The following is a 24,667-nucleotide window of genomic DNA, read 5'->3' as shown; positions in this document are numbered from 1 at the left end:
AAGAAGCAGATCCAACTTTCCTACAGTGAAGGACAGGTGGTCACTGCAACCACCTGTGTGGAGAAACAGGTGAGTAAAGAGGGAGAGAAGGGGCTAGGGTAGAGGTACAGAGAGTAAACAGACAGAGATCGAAGCAGAGGGTCTAGGGCTAAAGCTACAAGTTATAAACAAAGCGATAAGGGGAGAAGAGGGGTGGAGGTACAGTAACTAGAGAGGAAAAGGTAGGAGAAAAGGGTCTAGGGGTAGAGGGACGAGTGAGTAAAGAGGTAGAGACAGGAGAAGAGGAACTAGAAACAGAGGTACGGGCAAGAAAAAAGAGGCAAAATATACTTGCAAACTTCATGAAAAATTACTTTGACTTAAATCTTATGATTAACGAGTCACCTTTTTCTTTTGAATGAATTTCTCATTCCTCAGCATGCATTCTCTCTCTGAGAATGGCCTACAGTCAAATGTATATTTTGCCTTAAACCCTATTATTGTATCTGTGCAAATTACCTAGACTTTATTTCTAAAACTACAACCTCTAAAGGGCATACTATGCTCTCTAACAATACCCAATCTCTTGCAGCTCATCTATTAAAACCACCAAACAATGTATGAATACACATACCCCTGCCCCCACTAAAAATCGCAGCTATCTCCTATTATTTATTCTACCACTTAGAAGCTAGGGTAAATCATAGCATGCTTTCCCTAAGAGCACAAGATGCTGCCTGGTGTAAAGCACTACAACAACTTATACAAGGCATTACGTGCGTTATAAATGCAATTACAATAGAAATACAATATATAACCCACACTAATAGCAATATAATAATACTCAGTGATTGGGCAGTCGATTGTAGTTCATTTGGGCTGCAGAGTAATAATTCCTTTTTACTGCTTGACACTCTTGCAGTCACCCAAGACAAAACTACTAATCTGCGTGTCTATCACCCAATTCTCTACCAGTGCACAGAAAAACCATGTATCCCCAACTGAACAGGCATTGATAACTTAAGAGATCTGCCTATGGAGGTTACTAATGTAGTCCCTCACTGCAGATCTCAACTAGCTATTTACTATGATTGCTTCTTAATATCTCACAACGACAATCAAATATGGGATGATATTAACATAGTTAATTCCAACTGATCCCTCCACCAGTTTTTCCTTTTACCTTTTCTTACTCAGGACCATTACCTTTAAATAAATATTTCATAATGAACAACCCAGTGCAGTAACCACTTAAGTGGACTATAAACACGACAAATACCTTAAAGGGACTTGCTGACCTGCTCAAAGCTTCCAACTTATTAAAAACCATAAACAGTGTCCTGTCTTTCACACTTGTTCATCCATCACACTTTTAAGAGTAGCATCCTATCACATGATTCCTGCTCCTCAGTGGACTTCACACATCAGACAGAAATACTTCCCACATAGAATCAAAATAAAGACAACATACTTCCAACCACACATTCTATACAGTGTAGCATTCTACCTACATAGGGAAGCGCTTCAGTGCCCAACATATGGGTATTACACGCTGTATAATAGTACAGTACTGTACAACGCAGTAGTTATCCAATCTTGGGTACACATTCATGCCTTCTGAAACCAATCTTTTCAGCACACCAAGTACTCCAGAAAGATCACTGGTTCCATACGGACAATTAATCCTTTTGATGCTGCCATTACTTGCTGGTATTCAATCGTTCTAGTTCCATCAAGGTACGTTTTAATTTGTTTTCTTTTTAGTTGAGATAAAAATTTGCAATCTCCTTAGTAACTTGTATTAAGTGGTCCTTTAGTTTCATCCAAGAGAAAAAGGGTTAAAAGAATATATTCAGCCATTTGGTCATGAAAGCCAAGTCCTGGGTTTTCTGAGATGATGTAAAGGATTGCTCATTTCCTAAATATGAACAAGCCTGATTGAAGGATTGTGTTTACTTTTGCCTGTAACAGACAAGATAGATTGGCTTGAGTTCTTAGCATGACTGTGTTTGGAGGTTGAAAGGCTCAATACTAAATTTTTCTTAACCTGCTTCGCCTTATCTTTAACTTTTATAACAGAGTATAATAGTGAAGAGGAGGAATTTAGACAAAGTATGACACTATATAGCTCAACACCATCTTGTCCCACACGATTTCTCCTAAACCAAACTGCAGCTAATTTGTCATTGCATATAAACCAAATTCATTAATTCATAAGGTAAAATCTACTAGATAATAGCAGATGTTCTACTACTTTCTGTTCCCACTCTCCAAAAAAAGGTGCCCCACTTTTAAGTGAGTGGGCCCATGACCCGTGACAAAAAATGCCCCTAAATGGAACATGAAACATCAAGATTTTTTAGTGAAAGTAGATTCTCTCTGGAGCCATGACTAGCTGTGGTATTTTGTCCTGGGGTCAGATAGCACCAAGGGAAATCTACCAATCCCAGACATATCTGAAATCCGCCAAGTGACTTGAGATGAGTGAGGTCTATGGATCTAGCGATTCCAAAAGTGCTGTACTGATTTATGATTAGATGCATGTTTGAAGCCCCTTGTGGGAAGATCCCTGTCCCATCTAAAAAAAATCAAAAGGAATTTACTGGTTTTGGGTTATTCTTACAATCAAAATTTACAATCCATCCCATTATTATTATGCCAGGGAACTACTATTTAACATAAATAACAAGAAGCAAACATTTGTCAGATTTTAGTGAATAATTAGATAATAAATGAGAGATGTGTACTGATCTTTTTTTCTCGGCTCATAGGCCAAGGACTTTTTTAATGCTGTAAAATATCAGTAATACATACATAAATAAGCATCAAGACAAGTTGGATGTTGTGTATAGACATGTGGAAGCATGCTGTGAAGGTGTCTTATTCATACTATTAGGATAGCCATGTACACTGTAAACCATTACCCACTGCAAGTGTGAGACTCAGGATGGTACTTTACTACAATAGTTTGTAAAGCAATCACACGGTGTAGGTATTGTAAAGTTGGAGTTTGTGTAAGGAAAGTAACACGTATAGCTGCAGACTGCTCAACAAGCTATGTTTAAATTACAGCAGTCCTTCTACTTGTAAGAGCTCTCCCGTTAACATGTATCTTTAAATGCCCCACAGTTAACACAGGTTTTGTGCACACCCAATCTTATCTAAATCAGGATGAGGAAATTTAAATTTATGGGGTGCATTAAAATAAAACATTCTTGGAATTTAGCTTGTTAACATGCATCTTCCTTCATCATGCCCAGCTATCCTTTTACAACTTAAGCTTATTAATCAATTCACTGCTTCTCTATTTTCTTTCTTTACTAAACATGCACCTACTTCCTAACTAGTAACATGCACCACTATTTTGCTGCTTAGGCATCCACACAGATCTGAGAATGCAATACTCTGTCTTCTATCATGCACTAATATCACAACACTTAGGTATTCATAGGGGGTCTAACAAATTACCCTGCCACTGATCTACACCATTCACTGCAAGGAGTTATTCATGAGCCTTTCATGAGACACCACTCTGCTGATTTGCAGGATGTGCCTTTTCTGCATGATCACCTCAGAATTTTATTCTTTACTTGGGCCCTACTTTTGCTGGCTTTGGGACTATGTGCACTTTAACCCTGCTGAACCCTAGTAAAGTGCCTGTGCTTTCCCTCTAAACCAGGTGCTGTACATTAGATCTTCCTGTTTGGCCTATTAAACTTCCCTATAAGTCTGTTGTAAAAGGTGCCTTAACTGTACCTATGACATGGAAAATTAAATGCCATATGTGGGCTGGAGTGTGTATTTAAATCACCCGCATACATGACACAAATAAATTTCTGTCATGAGCACCACTGTGCTCTGGGTAGCCAGCAGTTTAAATGTTCTGTAATAATGTGTAGCCGGCAAAATGAATTATGACATGTAGGAAAAGTCTATTTTTATATGTTCATTAGTCACCTCTAATGTTGCCTTGCAAGTTTGAGGGCTTGAGAGGAGGATTCCATCAGAGAGAACTGTTCTGGAATGACAACAGTGACTGACATGCATCCCTGTATGAACTTAGTTTACAGTCATGTTGCACACTGCCTAACTAAACACACCAGGTATGAGGTTATAAGCCAACCCCAGAGATCACAAAAATATCCATGTGCTTACACAGTAATGGTAGGTTTAACCAGATAAATAATTTGCTATGGTTGGGATGTTTTTCATGCATACTCTGTTAGTAATGCTAATTACTTTGTTTAGTTGCATCTAACTAATGATCGCAGCACATTTGCTTCATAATAGACTACAATAAGTTTCAAAAAATGTATTGGAAACTTTCTTTGTGTCTTTCTTGTAGTTACCATGGGCATGCATGAGAGAGTGAGTAACAAAAGGGGAGGATATGTTTCCATGGTTCCCTTGGGGACTTGAGAGTCATGAATGAGATTACCAACATCACCTGTTACTCTGAGAAGGTTAGGAGTTCAGGTGAGGTTCTCTGAACTAGCCAGGATTTGGGAAGACAGGTAGAGATACTCAGTCCCTACGTTCAAACTTCTTGTTGTCCTAACACACAGTTTTGCTTTATCAGCAGAATACGTGCAAAAAGGTGGTATTAACAATTTTGTTTCATACTCTGTCTAGGAAAGGGCTAGAAAACTACTTCGAAGTTATTTCCTGCTTAGTTTCTAAAATCTGATTTAATGGTTAAAGGAGAAAAATAACTTAGCAAAAATTTAATTAAGGCTGCCTGAGTTAAAGATGGCTTTAAACCAGCTTGAATGAAATGGACAAAAAAGTTTGAGGAGGCCTATGCCAAAAGAGTAGGTTCAACAAGAAAATTTATAAATAATTGGAAATATTTTTTTATTAGTGAGTCTACCAATACCACAATGTACTTTACAAGGTAATACACAAAGAATGCTAGAAGTATGAGGTATAGAAAGTAATACTATTTACTGAATAAGCAGCACTTTAGCATATATTGCAAAGCACTGTAGCACTTTAAAAATCTCTGCACCTCAGTACTTTAGCACTTGAGCACTTTAACTTTTGATTCTCTTTCAAGAACACAGTGTCGGCTAGGTAGGATATCTCTCTTCCTGTGTTGGGATTTTCCATTAATACGTTCGATTGGAATACGGCATTTTGTTTTTGCACTATTTGTATGTTAATTGTTGAGGCTGCTAAACTGTTAGACTGTGATTGGGAAACAAATGCTTTCGGTTCTTGGGTTTTGCTGTTCAATGTGTTCTTTTTCCTTTTTTTTGTTTTCTTTTTTATTGGCATCAAAATGTATATCAATGATTATTGCTGAATGTTAAGAATTATTGGATTGTACTAGATTTAGCTCTAATTTCCATAATGATCTCTGGAGTAGTGCTTTCGATACAAATGTATTTTTCTGTATTCTATTCTTTTTTATTGTCCTCTGCTTTGCTCAATACAAAAAAAGAAATGTAATTAAGGCTGCCTGAGGTAAAGATGCTTTAAACCAGCTTTGCTTCATCACACGCCAGGTTTGGATTACCCGTCTTTTCTAGAAGCGTTAATGACCCTGGCTCAAAGGATAATGACTTGATTCTAGGCTCAGGAAAAACCCATAGATGTTACATGCTGACTACTTGGATGGGATTAGCAGTCTAGGAATAGATGGGAACAGTAGGCAGAAAAAAGGGCAGCTTCAGCATTAGCTCTTTTGACTTGTAAATGCCAAGGAGGGCTTCCTCTGTTTGGCCCCGGGATCCTCCTAGACGGGCACCAGCTGTAGTAGGAGAGAAAACCAGTGTTGACCCTGTCAGGCAGGGGAGTGGGCAAGAAACTTGAGGCAGGCCTGCCTGGTTGCAATTGGGTCCCACCATCACGAAGCAGACATACCTGGGTAATTTTACAGTAGACCAAGAGAAAGGAGGTGGGAGAGCTGTGAGAAAATTAAGATCAATCAGTAGTATTTCTCTAATCAACGGGTAGTGCACATAATAAATCTGGCACTTTCACTGCCCCCTCCTCAAAACATTCTTAGATCTGAGAAGAATCAATCTGATGAAGAAGGCCCCTGCTAGAAGAAGAATCCTGTACTTTTGAGTCATGCTGTAGGAGGACTAAATGAACAACTCAATGATTCCTAAATCCTGCTGGCACCAAGGTCTAGAAGGACTCTCAATGGGTCAAGTAATTGGCTTTCTGGTTACCTGCATTAGGGACACAAAAAGCAGAAGGACGATAGATACCAAGAGGGCTTGACTGACAAAAGAATACTAGACCCTGCATGGAGAGGGATTGGGTGCCCAGAAACCTGCCGCGGGATGCTAGGGGCTGCAGAACCGACCCGAACAATATTTTCTAGCAGTTGGAGACTATGTATGAAGATTAAAGTTTTGACTAGAAAAACCTGCTTGGTATATTCAACCTTCACTCTATGGCAGACAGTCGGAAAGTGTGCCTAAGTGCCAGACCGCTAAAAACCTTTGTTTTTAAATAGTGCTTGAAATTTTGTAGGCTTTGTGCCTTTAAAAACCTTAAACATCCATTTGTTTGGTTCCACTAAGGCTATTTTGATTTTCTTGGTGTGTTTTGGGTCATTACATTTTTCTCTATTGTTTAAATTGATTTGGGAATTTTATTGTATTGAGCCCTTTACTTTGAGATTGTTGGTACTGCTTGTATTGAGCATGCAATTCTCTCAGGATTACCTGCTACTTGTGCTATAGCTACCACAGGTTGTGCAGAGAATCACACAGTCTGTTTATTGAGTTGTCAAATGTGCCCCAATTCCAAATTAATAACTCAATTTCTGACAGCCAGTATGCCATTACTAGCACCTTTATATACCTCTTACAAGGCATGTGTTCTGACTTATGGTATGTGTTGTAATTTCTGTATTAAGACAAGCTGCCCTCACTAAAAATATATATTTAGCTGAAAACATGTTACCACGGAGCTGATTCAAGTCTCTGGGCTATCAAGTTAGTCAAGTGGTTAACATGTTACTATTTAGCCTGCAGGACCACAATTTCATATTACAGAATGACCATCAGAGCTTTTTATCCTTTTGTAGTCAATACTATTTGTACCACTGAGATTAGTAATATTGTGCACTAATTAGTGCTTCATGGTAATATAATTTTTATCTGCTGTTCAACAGATGTCCTTTTCTTAACCATAACCAAGCACTTTTATAATCTAGAAGTACAGATATAGGATACATTAAACTAATTAAATATATCTAAGCGTTGAGATGTTTCTTTGTTGTGTAAATCTGCCTGGAATGGCCCTAGAAATAACTGAGAGGAAAGCCTCACTTTTGTGATTTTGGACAAAGATTTCTTGAATTGTCTCCACATAGGCAACACAGGAAGTGCTGTAAAGTGGGATTTCTGGTTGTGGGAAACTGCATGTACTGGGCCTAGGAATGTTAGCTGTCACTGGATAGTGCACTGTATAAAATGGACCTGACCAACAGCTCATCAAAATGCTTCTGGACTTTGGGAGAGGGAAGATCAGAGCAGAAGAGGAATGGCGCCTGTGTTCTGCTGTCTGCCTGTTCAGTTGACTGAGGCGTGAATACTCTCCACATGTACACAGAGGTTGGAATGACTTTTCAAAGATCAATTAGCTGCCCTTCCCTGTGCTTTATGAGGGACATGAAATGGTCATAGAGATGTGAGGGAGGACAGGAGGGACCTTTCCAGCATAGTCAGAAAATTGAGCCTTGGTTGTAGCAAGAAGCAGGGGCAGTTGGGGCTGGGACTGAAGTCTACCTCAAGAGTAGAAAGAAGACTGAATGAATTGGAGTAGTCTAGTATGGCAACTGGGTATCTGAATCACCCCTTGGTTTCCCAGCATCTCTGAAGCAGAATGATTTTCTGGTTCCTTTTCCTATTTTTGTTTTTAGTGCAACAGTGGCCTACTTTCATCATGCATGTAGTGAGTTTTGCACATTGTTTGTCAATTTCTTCAGATTATTATAGCTTCTGATCCCTTAATATGAGTTTTAAAATTTCTATGTAATTGTGCTATTTTAGCCTTTTGGTTTAGGGATTATATTTTGTTGTCTCTTGACTTTAATGTGTTTGCTACTACATGAAGCTATCGCATATTTTGGGGGAAAAATTGCTTCTTGTTTCCTAGCTACCGGGGTTTAAGTTAAGATTTCAAGGTGAACTGTGTTGTAAACAAGTAAACATCTTATTAATGTGATGCGGAACACTTTTCCCAAGTAGTGGTTGACTTTCTCACAATTCAGAAATGATCCTGGGATAAGGGAGGCTAGAAAAGGAATGGACACTAGTATCTATGAAGGTGGATAGCTCTAAGAAGTGTAAAATATGTTTTCTGTTTCCAATTCAACAGCCATACGCTTACACTGGGAACCTTGCAAGCCAATGAGGTATTAAAATATAATATCTGAAGAGATCAGACCATAAGCCAGAGGACATTGAGTCTTTAGGCCGACATTTGGGCTATGCAAGTGAAACCTCAGATACCAATGGTTGTTAGAGAAATGGCTGTTCAAACCAACTTAGACACACCTTAATATGACTTATAAAAGTCTGTTTTCGACTTATGAATGTTTTCATTCTGGTTCAAGAACACTTGTAACAGACATTATGTGTAATGCTGAAACCTAGATTACTACTGATAACCATATTGCAAGGATGTACTTAGGTGACAAAAGATTCCTTCCCAGGTTAAAGAGGGGATCACCATGGCCAAAAGTGAAGTCCAAGGTTCATACTTTGCATCACACTATGCAAGCTACCCCTATGTTATAGTCCTCTACAAGGAATTGAGGCAAGACCATTTAGAGTACAGAATAGGCATTACTAGAAACACCCTATTTTGGTTACAAATGAGTTGCTCTTTTACTCCCATTAGAGTGGTAATGTGATAATTGAATGGGTCCTAAAAGATCTTAAGCTGTGCTCTATAGTATTGACCCTGAATTATTGCTGTTTCGGTTCTAGGTTGGTAGAGGCAAGTAAGCAGAGGAAATGGGACATCAGTGCTACTCTTGCAGATTATTTATTTATAGACTAAAACATGTGGTCAATGAGGTCCTAGGTATATATGTATGTAGATGTGTCTGTGTGTATATATATATATATATATATATATATATATATATATATATATATATATATATATATATATATATATATACACCAACTGTGATATGGCCCCAGCTGAGGGGTTCCAATAGGGGAGCAGGACAGGTCAGATTTCATTATTATACTCTATGCAGCGTGAACCAACTAGCCTAAATGTACTTCCATTTCCTCATCGTTATTGTGTCCTAGAGGGGCCCTAGTTCTATATTGTATTATGATTTTCGACTCCAGTCTACATAGACATTGCAGTCTGTTGCCACCTCTTTCGTTGTGTTTTATTGTATCAAGGACACAAAAGTTTAACAAATCGGAGTTCTGATCATGACAACTTTGGGAATCCACATTTTTATTCGCTCTCAGATGTTCCAAAATGCGTAGCTTTGCCTTTTTAATTGTACTGCCAATATAAGCCTTCTTACATGGGCAGAACAATGCATAAACAGCATATTCAGTGTTGCAAGATGTATGCTCTCGAATTACAAATGGTTCTGCTGCTGATAAGACTGCTACCTTCACATTGCGACTATTCTTGCAGGCTTTGCAATTTCTGCAGGTAAAAAAGCCCTGTACATTTGGCATTGTGATTTTATTTGGTTCAATCGCCTTGCATAACTTGTCTTTCAGGGATCTTGCTCTCCTAAACGTTACTTGTGGGGATGTTTCGACACTGGTTGCTATGTCTGGGTCAGTTTGTAACATTGGCCAGAATTTGTTGAGGCTTTTCCTCAATAGAAATGCTTTGCTGCTGTACGTAGTAATGAAACGTGCTTTTGCTCCTGTTTCTACTATCTCTGGTTGTTTTTCTAGTAGTGACTCTCTACTTCTTCCTGCTACCACCTTTTGGGCATTTACAATAGTTTTGTGCGTGTACCCTCTTGCTGAAAATCTCTTACACATTACTTTCTCTTCAGCTGCAAAACTGCTGTTGGTACTGCAGTTTCGTTTCACTCGCAGCAATTCCCCTACCGGAATGCTTTGGATAAGGGAATTTGGGTGGCAACTGCGTGCGTGCAGGAGGCTGTTTCCTGATGTCATTTTCCTAAACAGTTCGCTTTCCAACTTGTTGTCATTAACTCGCAGTTTCAAATCAAGGAATTCTAATGCATCTTTGGACAAGCGACTAGTGAATTTTAGGTTAAACGTGTTGTCATTCAGTGTTTGAACAAATTTCAAAGCTTCCTCTTCAGTCCCTTCCCATATCACAAAAATATCATCTATATACCGCATCCATTTGATTGCGTGTTTTTTATACATAGATGATCGATACGAGTACCCCATGAAGAGACCCGCAAAGCAAGGAGCAAAGCAAGTCCCCATGGAAGTAGCGAGAGTTTGCTTGAAAACTTTATTGTCAAACAAAAAGTAAGTCTGAGTAAGGCATGTGTACATCATTGGTATGAGCATTTGTGTATGGTGCAGGTATGACACCGACCTTTTAGCCAAAAAATGTCTACAAGCATCTAAGCCTTGCTGATGGGGGATACTTGTATAAAGGCTTACGACATCAAGTGACAAAAGTGAAAAATTCTCCTCCCATTCAATAGTTGCAATTTGCCTCAAAAAGTCACCTGAATCTCTTACATAGGACGGGAGCTTCTGAACTGCATTCTGTAGAAAATGATCCACATATTTCGAGGTGTTTTCTAGGCAACTGCCATTAGATTAAATTATCGGCCTGCCTGGGGGATTTTCGATACTCTTATGTATCTTCGGTAGAAGATACTGGGCCGGCAGTTTGGGGAATTTGCATTATAAGAATTTAAATTCCTCCTCTTCAATTACCCCTGTGTCTTTCCATTGTGAGAGCTGAATGTTATATGCTTTCACGGAGTTCTCGTACTCCATTTGATTACTTCTGCAGTAGGTGGTAGTGTCAGAAAGTTGTCTCAAACCTTCTGCTATATATTTGGATCTTGACTGAACTACAACATTCCCCCCTTTGTCTGACTTTTTGATGACTTTTGTGGGGTTGTTTTTTAAGCTTTCTAGTGCTTTCCTTTGTGTCTGTGTATTGCAATTCTCTGCACATACTTTTTTCGAACACATCCATGACATCATTCTTAATCGGTGGTAAAAACACCGATTTAGGTTTAAACCCACTGTTAACGCTTAATCCCAACGGGATTCCTTCAGCTATGAGACTTTCATATGGATCGCTATTGGCGTCAATGTCATCTGCTAAAATATTTAAACAATGCGTAAGTTCTACTTCAGCAATACTCAACTGGCTCGGTTTCTCAACTACTGATACAGATTTATCATACACTTTTGTGGCATACCATTTCTTGAGTCTTAATTTTCTGGTAAAAAGGAACAAATCGATTTTACTTTGGGTATAATTAAAAGAGTTAGAAGGACAAAAGGTTAAACCCATAGAAAGTAAATCTACCTCACATGCCAAAAGTTCTCTTGCTGATAGATTAATGACTGTTTGTTTGTCCATCATTTCGGCTTCAGTTGGCCCCTTGTACATGTTCCCACGGGGCTTCCTAGTCCTCCTAGAGTTGAGGTATTTTTGTTTTTGCCGCCTCTGTTTCCTCTTCCACGCCTTTTATAATTTTGTCTGTTGTTCCCTTGTTTGTCTTTCATTACCATGCTGAACTCTGTTAAAACATTGGTTTTTACTCCCGAGAAATGAGTATCGACAGAAATGTCGCTGCCACTTGTTGCACTCAAGCCTGATTGTCCATCTCCGTCAGGTTGGTTTTCAGTAGTGTTTGATCTATCCGTTGGTGTTGCAATTTTAGTTGTTAGTTGCATGGCAGCTCTCAAATTATCGTTTTTTTTGCAAATGCCAGTATTTGCCCTCTTTGATAGTCTATTGAATCCCTTTGAAATTTCCTTTGTTTTCTGTTCTTTATATCATCCTCTATTTTGCTCAAATTAACTTCCATTTTATCCATCTCACTCTTGAACTCATCATCACTGCATATCTTTTTCAGTTCTTCAGTGTATTCTTCTATTTCAGAACTGAATTTTTCCACATCTTTCGCAGCAAACTTAACCAACATGCGTAGCATATTTAATGAGCACTGATGATTGTTTTCGGCCCATTCCGTTACTAGTTCCGGGTCTAGATTTTGGAAGGTCGGGGTAACAATGATTCTCAATCCTCTCGGAATCCTGGACACATCTATGTATTTTTGCAATGTGGTACTTTCCCACCACGTATTCTGCTCGTCCTTCAGCGCCCTCCACAGTTTATCCCAGAGGATCCTTTTTGCTGATTTTGTTGTCGTAACCTCCCCTGTGCTGGTTACGGTGCTTTTTAGTTTGTGGCATTGCTCAAACATTTCGTCAGCCACTTGTGCCCGTTTATCTCTTCTAGACGTTGCCATGTCAAAATAACCAATTTAACGCGCTTTGCGTGAGGCGCGTTTCAAGATCCAATGTTCACGGCTTTTTGTTTAACAAAGCCGCGAACCCATTCTGTCTCCGGAGTTTTATTTCTTATTTAGTAGCGAGAATGGATTGCCCTAGTGCCGCTTGCTACAGTTTGCTCAGAACGTACAGTTTGTTCCTATTTAGAGTATCCAATTCTTGATATTGAAATATGTGCCTGTAAATATATTCTCTTTTAACTCTGTAAAAATATCATGTTTGTGTGTTTTTATGGTGATTTTAAAATATAATTTGAGGAGTTCATTGTTATTATTATTTTTTTATTTCAGGGAATGTGGACTCCACTTAAACATTGAGACAACACAATGCAGTTTACCATACTTGAATGTTCAAGGAAATCACATTGAGGGAGTTACGCCCACTTGGGCAGGATTGTTGCTGTCACAATAAGATTTGATATTTCTGCACTTTGGAAATCATGTGTAATTCGATGTTCCGTTGAAATTTAATTTGGAGAATTGCTTTAGCCCACTGGGGCAGTACTTGTAAATCATAATTGTCGACTGTTATTTTTAAGCGGTTGTAAACTACTACAGTTTAAATCAAGGCATTGGTATAACCGTATTGAGGTGCTCTAGCCTTGTGATCATTTTGTAAACCGCGGCTTGTTAAAGATAGCAATCGCCATTTGTTTATAAAATAAGCTGACTCAAAGATTTATGGCCCAATACAAAGCCCTCGGAACTCACCTAACTTTATTGATAAAATGTGCAACGAACACAGCGAAGTGAAGCTAATAAATTTCCTTTGCATTAATTAATGTTGGTTTGCAGACACGATTATAAAATTGTATATCCCGGTTTCAAACTAAACAAATGAAATTGTGTAAACTGTTATGAAGAAGAAACATTCCGTATTACTGCTTTGTTGACAAAATCGCGGTAGTCTGTTGTTTTTGGTATTGCGTCACATGTTTGTTTATTTAAACCAATGAGATGCACACAACTTGACTCATGAGCAAGGGAAGTCTACCGAAACGCGTTGAGTTATTTTTCTGTTGCCAGTCACGGAATAAAATCTTTTTGATGCAACTTTGAGCTCATGCTTTTTCATACAGCCTTGGATGTGAGGAGCATTGTGTGGATCATGGAATTGAGATATATATATATATATATATATATATATATATATATATATATATATATATATATATATATATACTGGAACTCCACATTGCCACCTCCAATCCCCCAGGACCGGCGAAGCAGGAGACAGACCACAAATTTATTTCAGGTAATTTTAATTAATGTAATGTAAATGTATAGGCATTTATATAGCGCACTACTTACCCGGAGGGTCCCAAGGCGCTTCGACCGCTGCGAAACCCTTCCTGGCTTCCCTGAGAGATGGTCCCTTAATGGGTATCTCCAGGGTGAGACCAGGCATCCCCGGCGGTCTGGTGGGGCCGTTAGTGAAAATGAGGCAAGCTAATGCCCAGAGTTGCCGAGTGTGATCGCTGATCAGAGTGGGCACCGAGGCGAGAGAATTATCGAGTCCGCTGACCCTGGTCCAGAAACCTGCCGCGCCGGGAATCAAACCCTGGTCCCGGGCCGTCCTCTGCTCTCGGGTCTGCCGCCTCTAACCAGTGATCTTCATGGTACAACCAACCATGACACATTTCGGGCTTTGCAGCCCTTGTTCACATGCAAGGAGTAGCTGAATTCAGTAGTTTTTAAAGTGCATTTTGCCCCGCCTGCTACCCGCTTCCTTGAAAGGTCATGTGACCAACCAACATCGACAACAGACTGCAATCGCCTGGGTCCAGTGTTTGGAAAACAAAGTCGTTTTTATATATACTTATTGCACGAAATAGAAGCAATTTTAAATAAAAACAACAATTCGAAATTATCGCATTACAAATACTCTGCATAAATGCATTTTGGATTTTGTAAGCACCATTATATCATTTTCTGGTCAATTGATCAAGAGAGTTCATGGTTACACTTGGCATAATAACTGGTTAAATCCATTATGTCACAAAAAAGAGACCAACTGTACGTATTCATAGAGGGTGATTGTGCTGATAATTCCAACATAGTCTTTGTCCCTTGGGACAAAAGAAGGGAGAGCTAGGTGTGCAACTGAGCAAAAAAGTGCTACAGTGTCAACGACCAAAAGCTAGGACAGCCCTGCCTAGTGTGCAAAGAGGCTTTATATAAAGTGCATATATTCACATCTAAAAAGTGATAAAATATATGATTTACATTTTACTGGTTAAAAAGAATGCACTTAAAAAACATTACCTGTATTAAAATGAGGACTAAGCCATGTTATTCAATTAAAGGTAAATAAAAATGGTATTCTAAAAACAGTAATTTCATCATGATTTTAAAAGTGAAAAAGTGAGTGCAGTGACCAATTACATGGTGATAAAGCATAATTATAAGTAGGGAGAAAAAATGCCACGGATGTAAAGTGGCCGGAGGACAGAATAACAGAAAAGAAAAAAGTAATAAAACCCTATAGATAACAGGGAACCTGACTATCTATTAAATATCATAAATAGTGGTAGTTGTTCGTTTCCATCATACACAGGGGAATGAATGGGCAACAGGGAACCTGACTACCCATTTAAACAGAGAACCATCTTAATGCGACTGACTAGACTTGCCATGCTGACTGAATCAGTGGGTGCTGAAGAAATTTAGGGAGCAAAACCTATTCGCAATAACAGGTTTTGAGAGCCTTCTTCGGAGTTATATGGTGGCTAAAGAAAGTTGTGGATATCTTCGGTGTTGTTAAGACCGTTAGGCCACTTACAATCGAACTCCAGGATGAAGTGTGTCTCAATCTGCCTCAATAACAGCTCCCTGTTACCTCCCCTCCGCAAGGGCGGTACTGATCCCACCAGAAAATACGTAAGACACTGTAGATCTTTATTGTGCCTTAACGCAAAATGGCGTGCTACTGGATAGGTGGGATCATTATGTTGTATTGCCCTGAGGTGTTGCAGAATTCTGACGTGCATCTGGGCTTTAGTAATTCCTATGTAGTGTAGTCCACAGGTGCAAGTCAGAACATAGACTGCGAAGTCAGTTTTGCAATCATGGCAACCCTTGATTGGAATGTCTATTGAGCTAAAGGGTGTGCGGTAGTGTGTTTTGTTCTCACCGAATTTGCACGCCCTGCAGTGTGTATATTTGCGGAATCCAGACTTGACTTTCAGCCACGTATCAATTTGGTTAAGTTCTGGGCTACTGACATCCAGAGATGCTCCCATATTTCTAGCCCTGCGAAAATGTAACTATAGGCTTTTGGGGCAGGGTAGAATTGAGGATGTTGTCAGTGAGAACTATCGGCCAATTCTTTTGAATAATCTTTTTGATGGCATTCTCCTCACTGCTGTAAGCAGTGATAAATCTAGGGCAAGTGTTGGTTAGTGTGTCTGGACCAACAGGGGACTCAATAGTATCAGTGTCTGAGTGTGGTCTTGGCAATAGACTCTCTCTGCTTCTTAACCTTGCTTTAGCCAAAGCCTGGTTAAAGATGCGGTCTAAGTAGCCACGTTCTTTAAAGCGGGCCCTGAGATCATTGACACATCTCTCAAAGTCTGCAGAAGAACTGTAAATTCATTTAATCCATAAGATTTCTCCATAGGGGATGCTGCATATTGTGTGCCTTGGATGAAGACTTGAGGCATGTAGTGTAGTGTTGCCTGATGTAAAGTAGATTCTAATCTATTGGCACTCATATATATATATATATATATATATATATATATATATATATATATATATATATATCCTACTGGCGGTTGCCAGTAGGTAGTTATAGTTAGGACCTACTTTCCATAGGAAATCCACAACATTCTATTTGGAATAACTTTGGCGCCGGTGGACGAATCTTCGCAAATGTCACAAAGAAAATGGCCTGCTCGGATCCGCTCCTTCCCTGAAAGTTTGGGGGTGAATCGTCTAGTGGGGGCCGAGAAAAAAGGGGGTCCCAAAACGTGTTTCCCCATGCAATATTCCATAGGGACCTTAAGCCAGGACTACAGCCCAAACGGCTGAACGGCTGAACGGAAGGACACCAAATTTGGCAGAGAGGTAGAGTTCAGTTCGCAGATTGTGCTTTTTGTTAAATGGTGTAATTCCGTTCAGTAGTTTCTGAGAAAATTAAAAGTAATATCATAGCGATATCTAGAGATGAAGTACGGCACGCATACGGAAATCCGTACAATTACAAGCACGAGCTGCATGCTGATTGGCTGTCAACTGTCTGTCACCACTCCAAACCGGGAAGTGTTGTTAGCCATCTTGCTCGTCGCTAGAACCAAGTCACAAGAAAACAGTAAAACAAAGTTGAAAAATAAGGAAAGGGGGCAGGGTAGAAACATCCTGATCCTCTAGGGCTGCTCAGGGGGTCCTACATGGTTCTTTAGGCCCAAAACCATTTTTTTTAAATCGCGTGGTACGCGTACGCGTTTTAGGGGAAAAAAAGATCGCTTTATTTTTAATTAGCCCCTAGGGGAGGAATATCAGGGCAATTTTTATTTCATAATTGGGGGCTCAGAGGGGTCCCTCTGCCCCGGGAATCACCATCTCCTGGGCCTTTAACTATATGTATGCGGGGGGGCTCATGGCCCCCTCAGAACCCCCGGGAATTGCCAGTCCCTGGGGCCTCTTTTATTCGAAAAAACTGTGTGGGGGGTTTCAAGCCCCCCACACACGCCTTGGGGAATGACACCTCCCCGGGGCTCTAATATAGAAAATAGGGGGGACGGACCACGCAGTCACGGGGACTACTACCACTCGGGGCTTTTGAATGTTTAGAGGGGGGCTGTGCGGTCCCCTTCTTGGAGCCTTTGATGGCCCTGGGGACAACCACCTTTCAGGGCCATCTTCTGCAGTGTCCCGGGGTGCCTACAGTGCCGCCTTCTTCAGTGCCCGGGGTGACGAAAAGCAATGCCGACTCACGAAGAATGCGGGGAGCCGGCTGGGACCGTCGGGGCTTTGGGGCTCATAAAAAATAGTTCTTTTCAGAACTAACTTTACTGGTCAATAAAAGAGCTATATTTCCTTGATAGTATGTAAAACTTTCCGTGTTTTTTTCTGCACCAGTTGTACTCTCTACGCATGTGCAGCCTCGTTTCCAAGCCCACGCTTCTTTCTTTTTTCTTCAAGTTCGCTAAGCAAACCTCTCCTCATTTCAGGTATAACATTTTCCTCTTTCTTCTGCCGGATCGTGTGCCTCAACTGCTGCTATACTTTTGTAATATTTAATAATCATATTCTATCTATATTTATTTGAAACGTATTGCTGAGGCGACAAACGTTAATTACATATCCGTCATCCGCCATTTTAGTAGTTTTACTCCGTTATTTTTATTATACTTTCTACTTTCAATTTACCACCCGCGTATCATCTCTGTGATCCATGAGATTTCCTGCCACAGACAGCACTGTGCTTGTCCTTGGACTCTGATGTTATCAGACTTGGTCACATGCATACCTAAAATCTAATTTGAAAAACGAAAGCCACAGCCATTACAACGCGTGTCGGTCACCACAAAGCCATTATCGTGCTTATGCCTTTATCATGCGTGGTAAATGTATAGTAGTTGTAAAAGCATGCGTGGTAAAGCCATATGCGTGCTAATGAGTTTGTGGTGATGATCACGCTTGGTTATGATCGCGTTGTAATTGCTGTTTTCCCCCAGGACACTGCAGGAACCGGGTCTGGGCGTGGCGGACTCCAGGGCATCAGGCGGTTGGCCACGCAGCCTCCATCTCACTATATAGAAACCTCCAAGGGGTGGTTGTTTTGGGTGTTTGAGGGGCATCATTGAGGCCCACAGAGTAAATTTTGTAGGGGGGGTAGGTTTGCACACGAAAATGTCGCAAGAGGTTTGTAAATGTGGTACACATTGTATTACTTTGATTTCCTTTTTATGTTGTAGTCCATCCAGGGAAAAAAATAATTTATTGTACAGCCAGTACTTTTCAACCCTACTGTCAAACATCTTACTATAGTACTTCAAATTATAAATATTATTTTTCTTGTGGTACGTCCACCCCCCAAAAAAAACTAGTATTTCTTTTTTTTATGAACTTTTATTAAAACAACAATAACTGTAAACGTAACTTCAAGATAATGTAATAAACAACTAGAAAAATAACTTTAATAAAACAATATTATAAAGAAATTGTGAAGTGGACTCCAAAAGACGTACAATAGGTAATCTGCAAAGAAAAAAAGAGTTTAAAGTTATGTAGATGTGACTTATTAAGGTGAAGCATTACAAGTGAAGGTAACAGTACAATTTTACATGTGTAGTGTGCCTTGTACATTTAACTTCTGTTATAGTCCCGCATTCAAGTGGTGTCTGTATGGAAGTGCCTACTGCGTTACTGACACAAAAGTTGCACAACAGGATTGTAAATATGCAGAATTATTTCTAATGCAATGCAATGGAGGCATTGTATATCTAGGCCGCTGTGCTTACCATGTATATTTACTGCGGCCACCTGAGTTCACAACTTCAATACACCTCTGCTTCTACACGTCAAAGTAGACAGCATTGTCTTTAACTTTAAAAGAGAAAGAGAAATGATGTCACAGAGAGTGAGAGAGAGAAAGAAAGAGAAAAGAACAATAAAAGTGTCTCGCAGAGTCGGTAGTTGGGATTTTTTCTTGAAAAGTGAGACGCAGATTTACCAGCTCCTTGCGCCAGTTTTCTCATGTTAAAAGTGACAAAAAAGTGGCGCAATAAGCTTGTAGATCTGTGTCTGAGACTGTTGTAACCTATCTTAGTGAAGGTACACTACGATTTTATGTGTGCAGTGTGTCTAGTACATTTCAATTCTGTTATAATTCTGCGTTCAAGTGGTGTCTATATGGAAGTGCCTACAGCGATACAGACACAAAAGTGGCACAACGGGATTGTAAATACGCCGACTTATTTCTAATGCATTGCAATGGAAGCATTGTATATCTAGACCGCTTTGCTTACCTTGTACAAACAGTGCGGCTACCGGAGTTCACAACTTGAAAACAACTGTTCTTCTACAGGTCAAAGTAGACAGCAGTCTTTAAAAGAGAAAGAGAAATTATGTCAGAGAGAGTGAGAGAGAGAAAGAGAGAGAAAAGAACATTAAAAGTGTCTCACAGAGTCTGTAGTTGAGATTGCTTCTTGAAAAGTGAGACGCAGATTAACCAGCTCCTGGCGCCGGCTTTCTCATGTTAAAAGTGACACAAAAGTGGCGCAATAAGCTTGTAGATCTATCTATCAGACTGTTGTAACCTATCTGTTGTCACTGCTCGGAGGTAGTTATATATTTCTACACAGTCATGCTGCTGCACACTACCCACTCTCTCCTTTCACAAATAATTTGTTGTTGTTTCGGAAACAAAATTCTTTGTCACCTAGTGCCATTGATTGAAAGATGGTGCTCTACGTCTCGTAATAGATGGAACTCTTCCATGTAATTAAGAGTTAACCACTTCAATTCAGATAAGGTTGTATTTAGTAGACTGGAGATAGCAGAGTCCAACAATGTAAAAAAGAAAGAGAAACGATGTGAGAGAGTAAGAAAGAGAAAGAGAAAAAAGGACATTAAAATGTGGGAGAGACACACACGACAGGGGGGGGGATACGTGAAGCCAGAGGCGCAACCACAGTCAAAAATATCGGGGGGTCTTAAGTTCCTGTAAGGGGGGGGACATGAAAGACTCATTAACAGCAAAATGTCTTTAAAAGTACTGTGACGTACTAGGGTGAGACTGTGTGTGGGCCGAGGAAGCTATGTGTGTGTTTTGCACGTCTGCTGCATAGTACACATTCTCTCCTTTCACAGATAAGTTGTCGTTGTTTTAGAAACAAGCTTTTTTGCTCACATTGTGCTATTGCCGTCGTGCTTGTTACATAACCCAACGTGAAGCTGTACATCTAAAAGATATTAAAAGAAAGATGTTATGATTGGTAATTGTTACTATATTAATTTGGAGTTAGATAACATCGCGCTTTTATACTCGTTCCTTCTCACATTTCTACAAACTGTTTGTATTGGTAATACTCCAGACATTTCAGCGATTATAAAAACGTTCCTGCTATTGGGATAAAAATGTATACATGTAAATTAATACACTATTTAGAAGTGCGTTCATCATAAATACTAAGTCACACTTTTGTATCTTGTCTGCTATAACCCTTTGACTTCTTCCGATGCGTACTCAAGTCTCACTGCTCACCTTTTCGTGGAAAAGACACCTTCTGCATGATGTAGTTCCGATCTCCAACAAAGAAGTCTCATATATGGTGCAGAGTCTTGATATCTCTATGGCTAACGACATACTGGTGCTCCCATCATCATCATCGCAGGTTCTTCACCCGCTTAGTGCTTAGGGCACCACTAACTCAGTGACCAAAGAGGCCATGCATGTAGTAGTGGGCCCCTTGTTTGGTGCTTTGTGAAGAACTCTAAAATGGCATACAACACGTGCGCTCTGTCTTTTTTATGCATAGGGTCACGTGTGTTGTGACGGATACGCTGAATGGGTGGGGCGTGGATGTATACCAGCCATGAGGGAGTGTGTGTGTTGATCTGGCAACTAGACCTGCAACTAAGAAATCACTACAATGGAAACCTGGGCCTTGTACTGTTGTTGTGTATTCCTGGTAGCGTAAGAGTGGCTTTCTTTTTTCTATGTGACATTACGATACAGTCACCATGTATGTAGCCTATTTTGTGACCATTTTATTGTACAATGCATTTCAAACACTAGTTTTGGTAGGGTTCTTTTAAATTAAACTGTGTACTCTGCATAGGAGTTTTTTGAGTGTAGAAGTATATACATATTTTTTTTCTATTTTCTATTCTATCATAATTGTGCTGACATTTCTCCTTTAGCGTTCAGTACTATATTATTTTATAAACTGTACTAGCAGCCCGTCCCGACGTTGTCCGGGTATGAATTGCTTTCGGCCAGCAGTATATTGTTTTGTAGGATTTCGTTTTGATAGCAGTTCTTATCTGTGACAGGCCTGTGAAACGCTCCGATTCACAGTGCACTGCTGATGCACTTAAGAGTGCGCAGTCACTAGTGCGTGAACTCGAGTTTGCCTACTTTATTTTTCCTTGCAATATTATATAGCGTGAACTCGACAACATGGCATGAGCACAATTTACATTACAGAAGAACACATTCATTTGTGGTAGGCACGGGAAGACAAAGCGATTTGCCTGGAATCACAGGATGTTGAGCTGATGCTCAGATTCGAACGTAGCTTCCCAGCTGTAAACTTCACAATTCTAGAACCTCTGGTGGGAGATGTGTGCATTTTTCAAATGGGTGGTAAAAAAATAGGAGTATGTTGCTGGAGATGTGGGCCGCCGTGCCACCAATGTACTTACCTGGGGAGGGATCGTCCCTTTCTTGATATTTCCGTGGAGGTAGGCCTTGTGTCCGGATGTGCGTGGCGCGAGGCTTGTGCGCAACAGAAGTGGAAAATCTCCAGTGTGAGCTTCAGGCGTCACCGGAAGTTAAGGCGAGAATAGATTTCCTGCACAATGGCCCCTGTTTGCGCTCCTTCCGGCCCTTGGGAATAGCGCCATGCCTGACCTCCATACAGTAAAGCAGGTGCACGTCACTGGGAGTTTGGGGCATGCATACCCGGAGCTGGAATGTACAGAACCTGGGAAGAAAAAACAAGGAAATATTGGGCACAACGCTCATTTTTTTTTTCATAATCCCGCACCCCGCACACGCCCTCAGCACACGCCCAGAGCACAAAATATGAGACATGGCATGAAGGGCGGAATGTACCACAAGCCCCCCGCATTTGTCACGCCCCCCGCACACGCCCACAGTACAACGCAGACACGCCCACAAGGGACTACTTTGCTGGCATGGTTCTTTTACCTTTTAAATGTATATGGTGGGCATCTGCATAGCCTATGTCCTTCTGCTGCAACTGCCCTTTCCAACGCTGTATTGGGTGTTGTGATTGGTGCTGTGGTTCCTGAGATTACCCGCCTCAAAGGTTTGGGCTTTCTCTTTATTATATTAGTATAGATAACTGTTGAATCATCTTTGAAAGAAGAATAGAAGCATGTAAGCTGCTCTCTGTGACGAAAAACAATGCCGGCTCCCGTAGGAAGTGGGAAGCCGGCTGGGTCCGTGGAGGCCTTGGGGCTTTTCCTACGGGCAGCAACGTTACATTTGAGCCCCGGGGGATGGGGTCCTCGGGGATTATAAAAAATTAGTGCTAAAGGATATTTTTTTATGGTAGATTTATCGTACGCGTACCAAGCACGTATGGACGACGTACTGTGCGAAGATTGGAAGTTGTCCTATAAGCGTACTGAAGGAAGAAAAAGAAGAATATTTTTAGATATTTATGAAGTTTCTGTGTTTAAATGTTTGGTAGCTCTAAAAAGAGCCCTTGTGTTTATTGGGAGATTTTAGTACCTACAAGTAAGTACCAATGCAGAGTCTAGTTCCATAGGGAGATTCTGTTACCCTCATTTGTAAAATGTATACCATCTCTCCTATAGATGTCATGCATATTGAAACGTATATTATTGTGGAAGATGGACCCCATTCGATAGTCTTGGAGAAAGGCAGAAACAGATTTATTCACACGTTTCCTAGCTTTCTCAATCTGTTGACAATAGTGGTTTGACCAGTTCCATTTCTGCCTTTGGCATATATTAGAATTGATAAAGGCAATTTTGGAGAAAAGTGTCATCAATTGTGCAAAGGTGTCCTTCATAAGCATTTCCAGACCTACCCCCGTCAAAGTGCCTAGGTCATTGCCACCACAGTGCACAATTATGAGGTCAGAGTATTGGAGATGTAAAAAGGATTTCACCAATGGCATCAATTGGTGCCACTTTAATCCTCTCTGTCCAATCCAGTTAATGTCTACATTTGGTAAACTAGGTCTTTGTGAATTATTTTCTGTTCTGCGTACCTTTGGCTCCAGAAAATATAGCTGTGTCCTACAATCCACACTGTAAGCATCTTGAAGAGATGTCTGGATGCACTGTGATGGTTTCTGTAAATGAAATGTCAGTTTGAAAAGTAAGATTTTTCTAAAATGGTGGACACCATGCAGTTTTGAAAAAAGAAAAGAAATTATCTGTTGTTTAACAACATTCTACACAGAGCTAGGATGCAGGTTTCTGTTTTTCAAAAGCCTGATTTTTATTGGTTAAGAAAAAAGTGATAGAAAAGAACATTAAATAAGATAAGCTGGTATATTCTCAAGTCAGGCACACTTGCAGTTTTAATTTGCAACAATGTATGATGAACTTTTCACCTGTGTGCTCAGTTAGGTGTTCCCTGAAGTGTTTCTATGGTAACTGGCAGAACGTGGAATGGGGGAAGGGTTGAAAGTTTTATCACTTAGAAAGTATGCAAAAGTTGAAGCAATAGAAATGTGTGTTTCATTTTGAATTAATGTGTGAAGTATTTTAATTGGTTATTTACATGTATGTATGTGTAACATGAGAGGGAAAATGTTCTATTTAGTTGTTCTGCTGCAAACACTGAACTAGAGAGATTCTGTAAAAGAATATCTACTGTGTGAGTGGCATTCTTCTTAATCTACAAATTAATTTGAAAGGTGAGTTGATAAATTGTATGGGAATATATGTGGTGCATATTTGTACATTGAGGAATAAGGGGGCATATTATCAAGGACCGGTGTTAAAATTATCGCTGTTTTATCGGCAGGAAACTCACAATAAAAAGGCGATAATGGGCTTGATAATACGCCCTTGTTAATTCCCATAGAAGCCCATGTTAACAGCAGAACATGGGCTTCTATGGGAGACCGGTCCTTGATAATATGCCCCTAGATTCGTCCCTTTTTAATTGTTTTATAGTAGTTAATGTGTTTTGCTATAATGCATGCTGGTATTTTTTTTGTTTAACTTGACATTGTGCGTCTGTGTAAATTAAGGAATTATATTTGTCCCTTTTTCCATAATTTTTAGCCTCTCTTTTCATACTCTCCGCTCTCTCCTCTTACTCCTTCCTCTCTCTCAGTACTACTCTCTTTTTCTTCTTCCTTGTCCTCTGTGCTCATATTGCCCTTGTTTGTATTTATATTTTCCTGTCCTTCCTCTTATTCCTTCTGTCTCGTCATTTTCTTCCCTCTCTGTTCATATTTCATTTTTTTCTTGATACTCCCTGTTCTGTCCACTTTCTCGTTTCTCTCCCTCGGTATATACTCTGGGCAG

This window comes from Lissotriton vulgaris, chromosome 12 (assembly GCF_964263255.1).
Source record: "Lissotriton vulgaris chromosome 12, aLisVul1.2, whole genome shotgun sequence".
NCBI classification, from domain to species: domain Eukaryota; kingdom Metazoa; phylum Chordata; class Amphibia; order Caudata; family Salamandridae; genus Lissotriton; species Lissotriton vulgaris.
Note: the sequence above shows the minus strand (reverse complement) of the source record.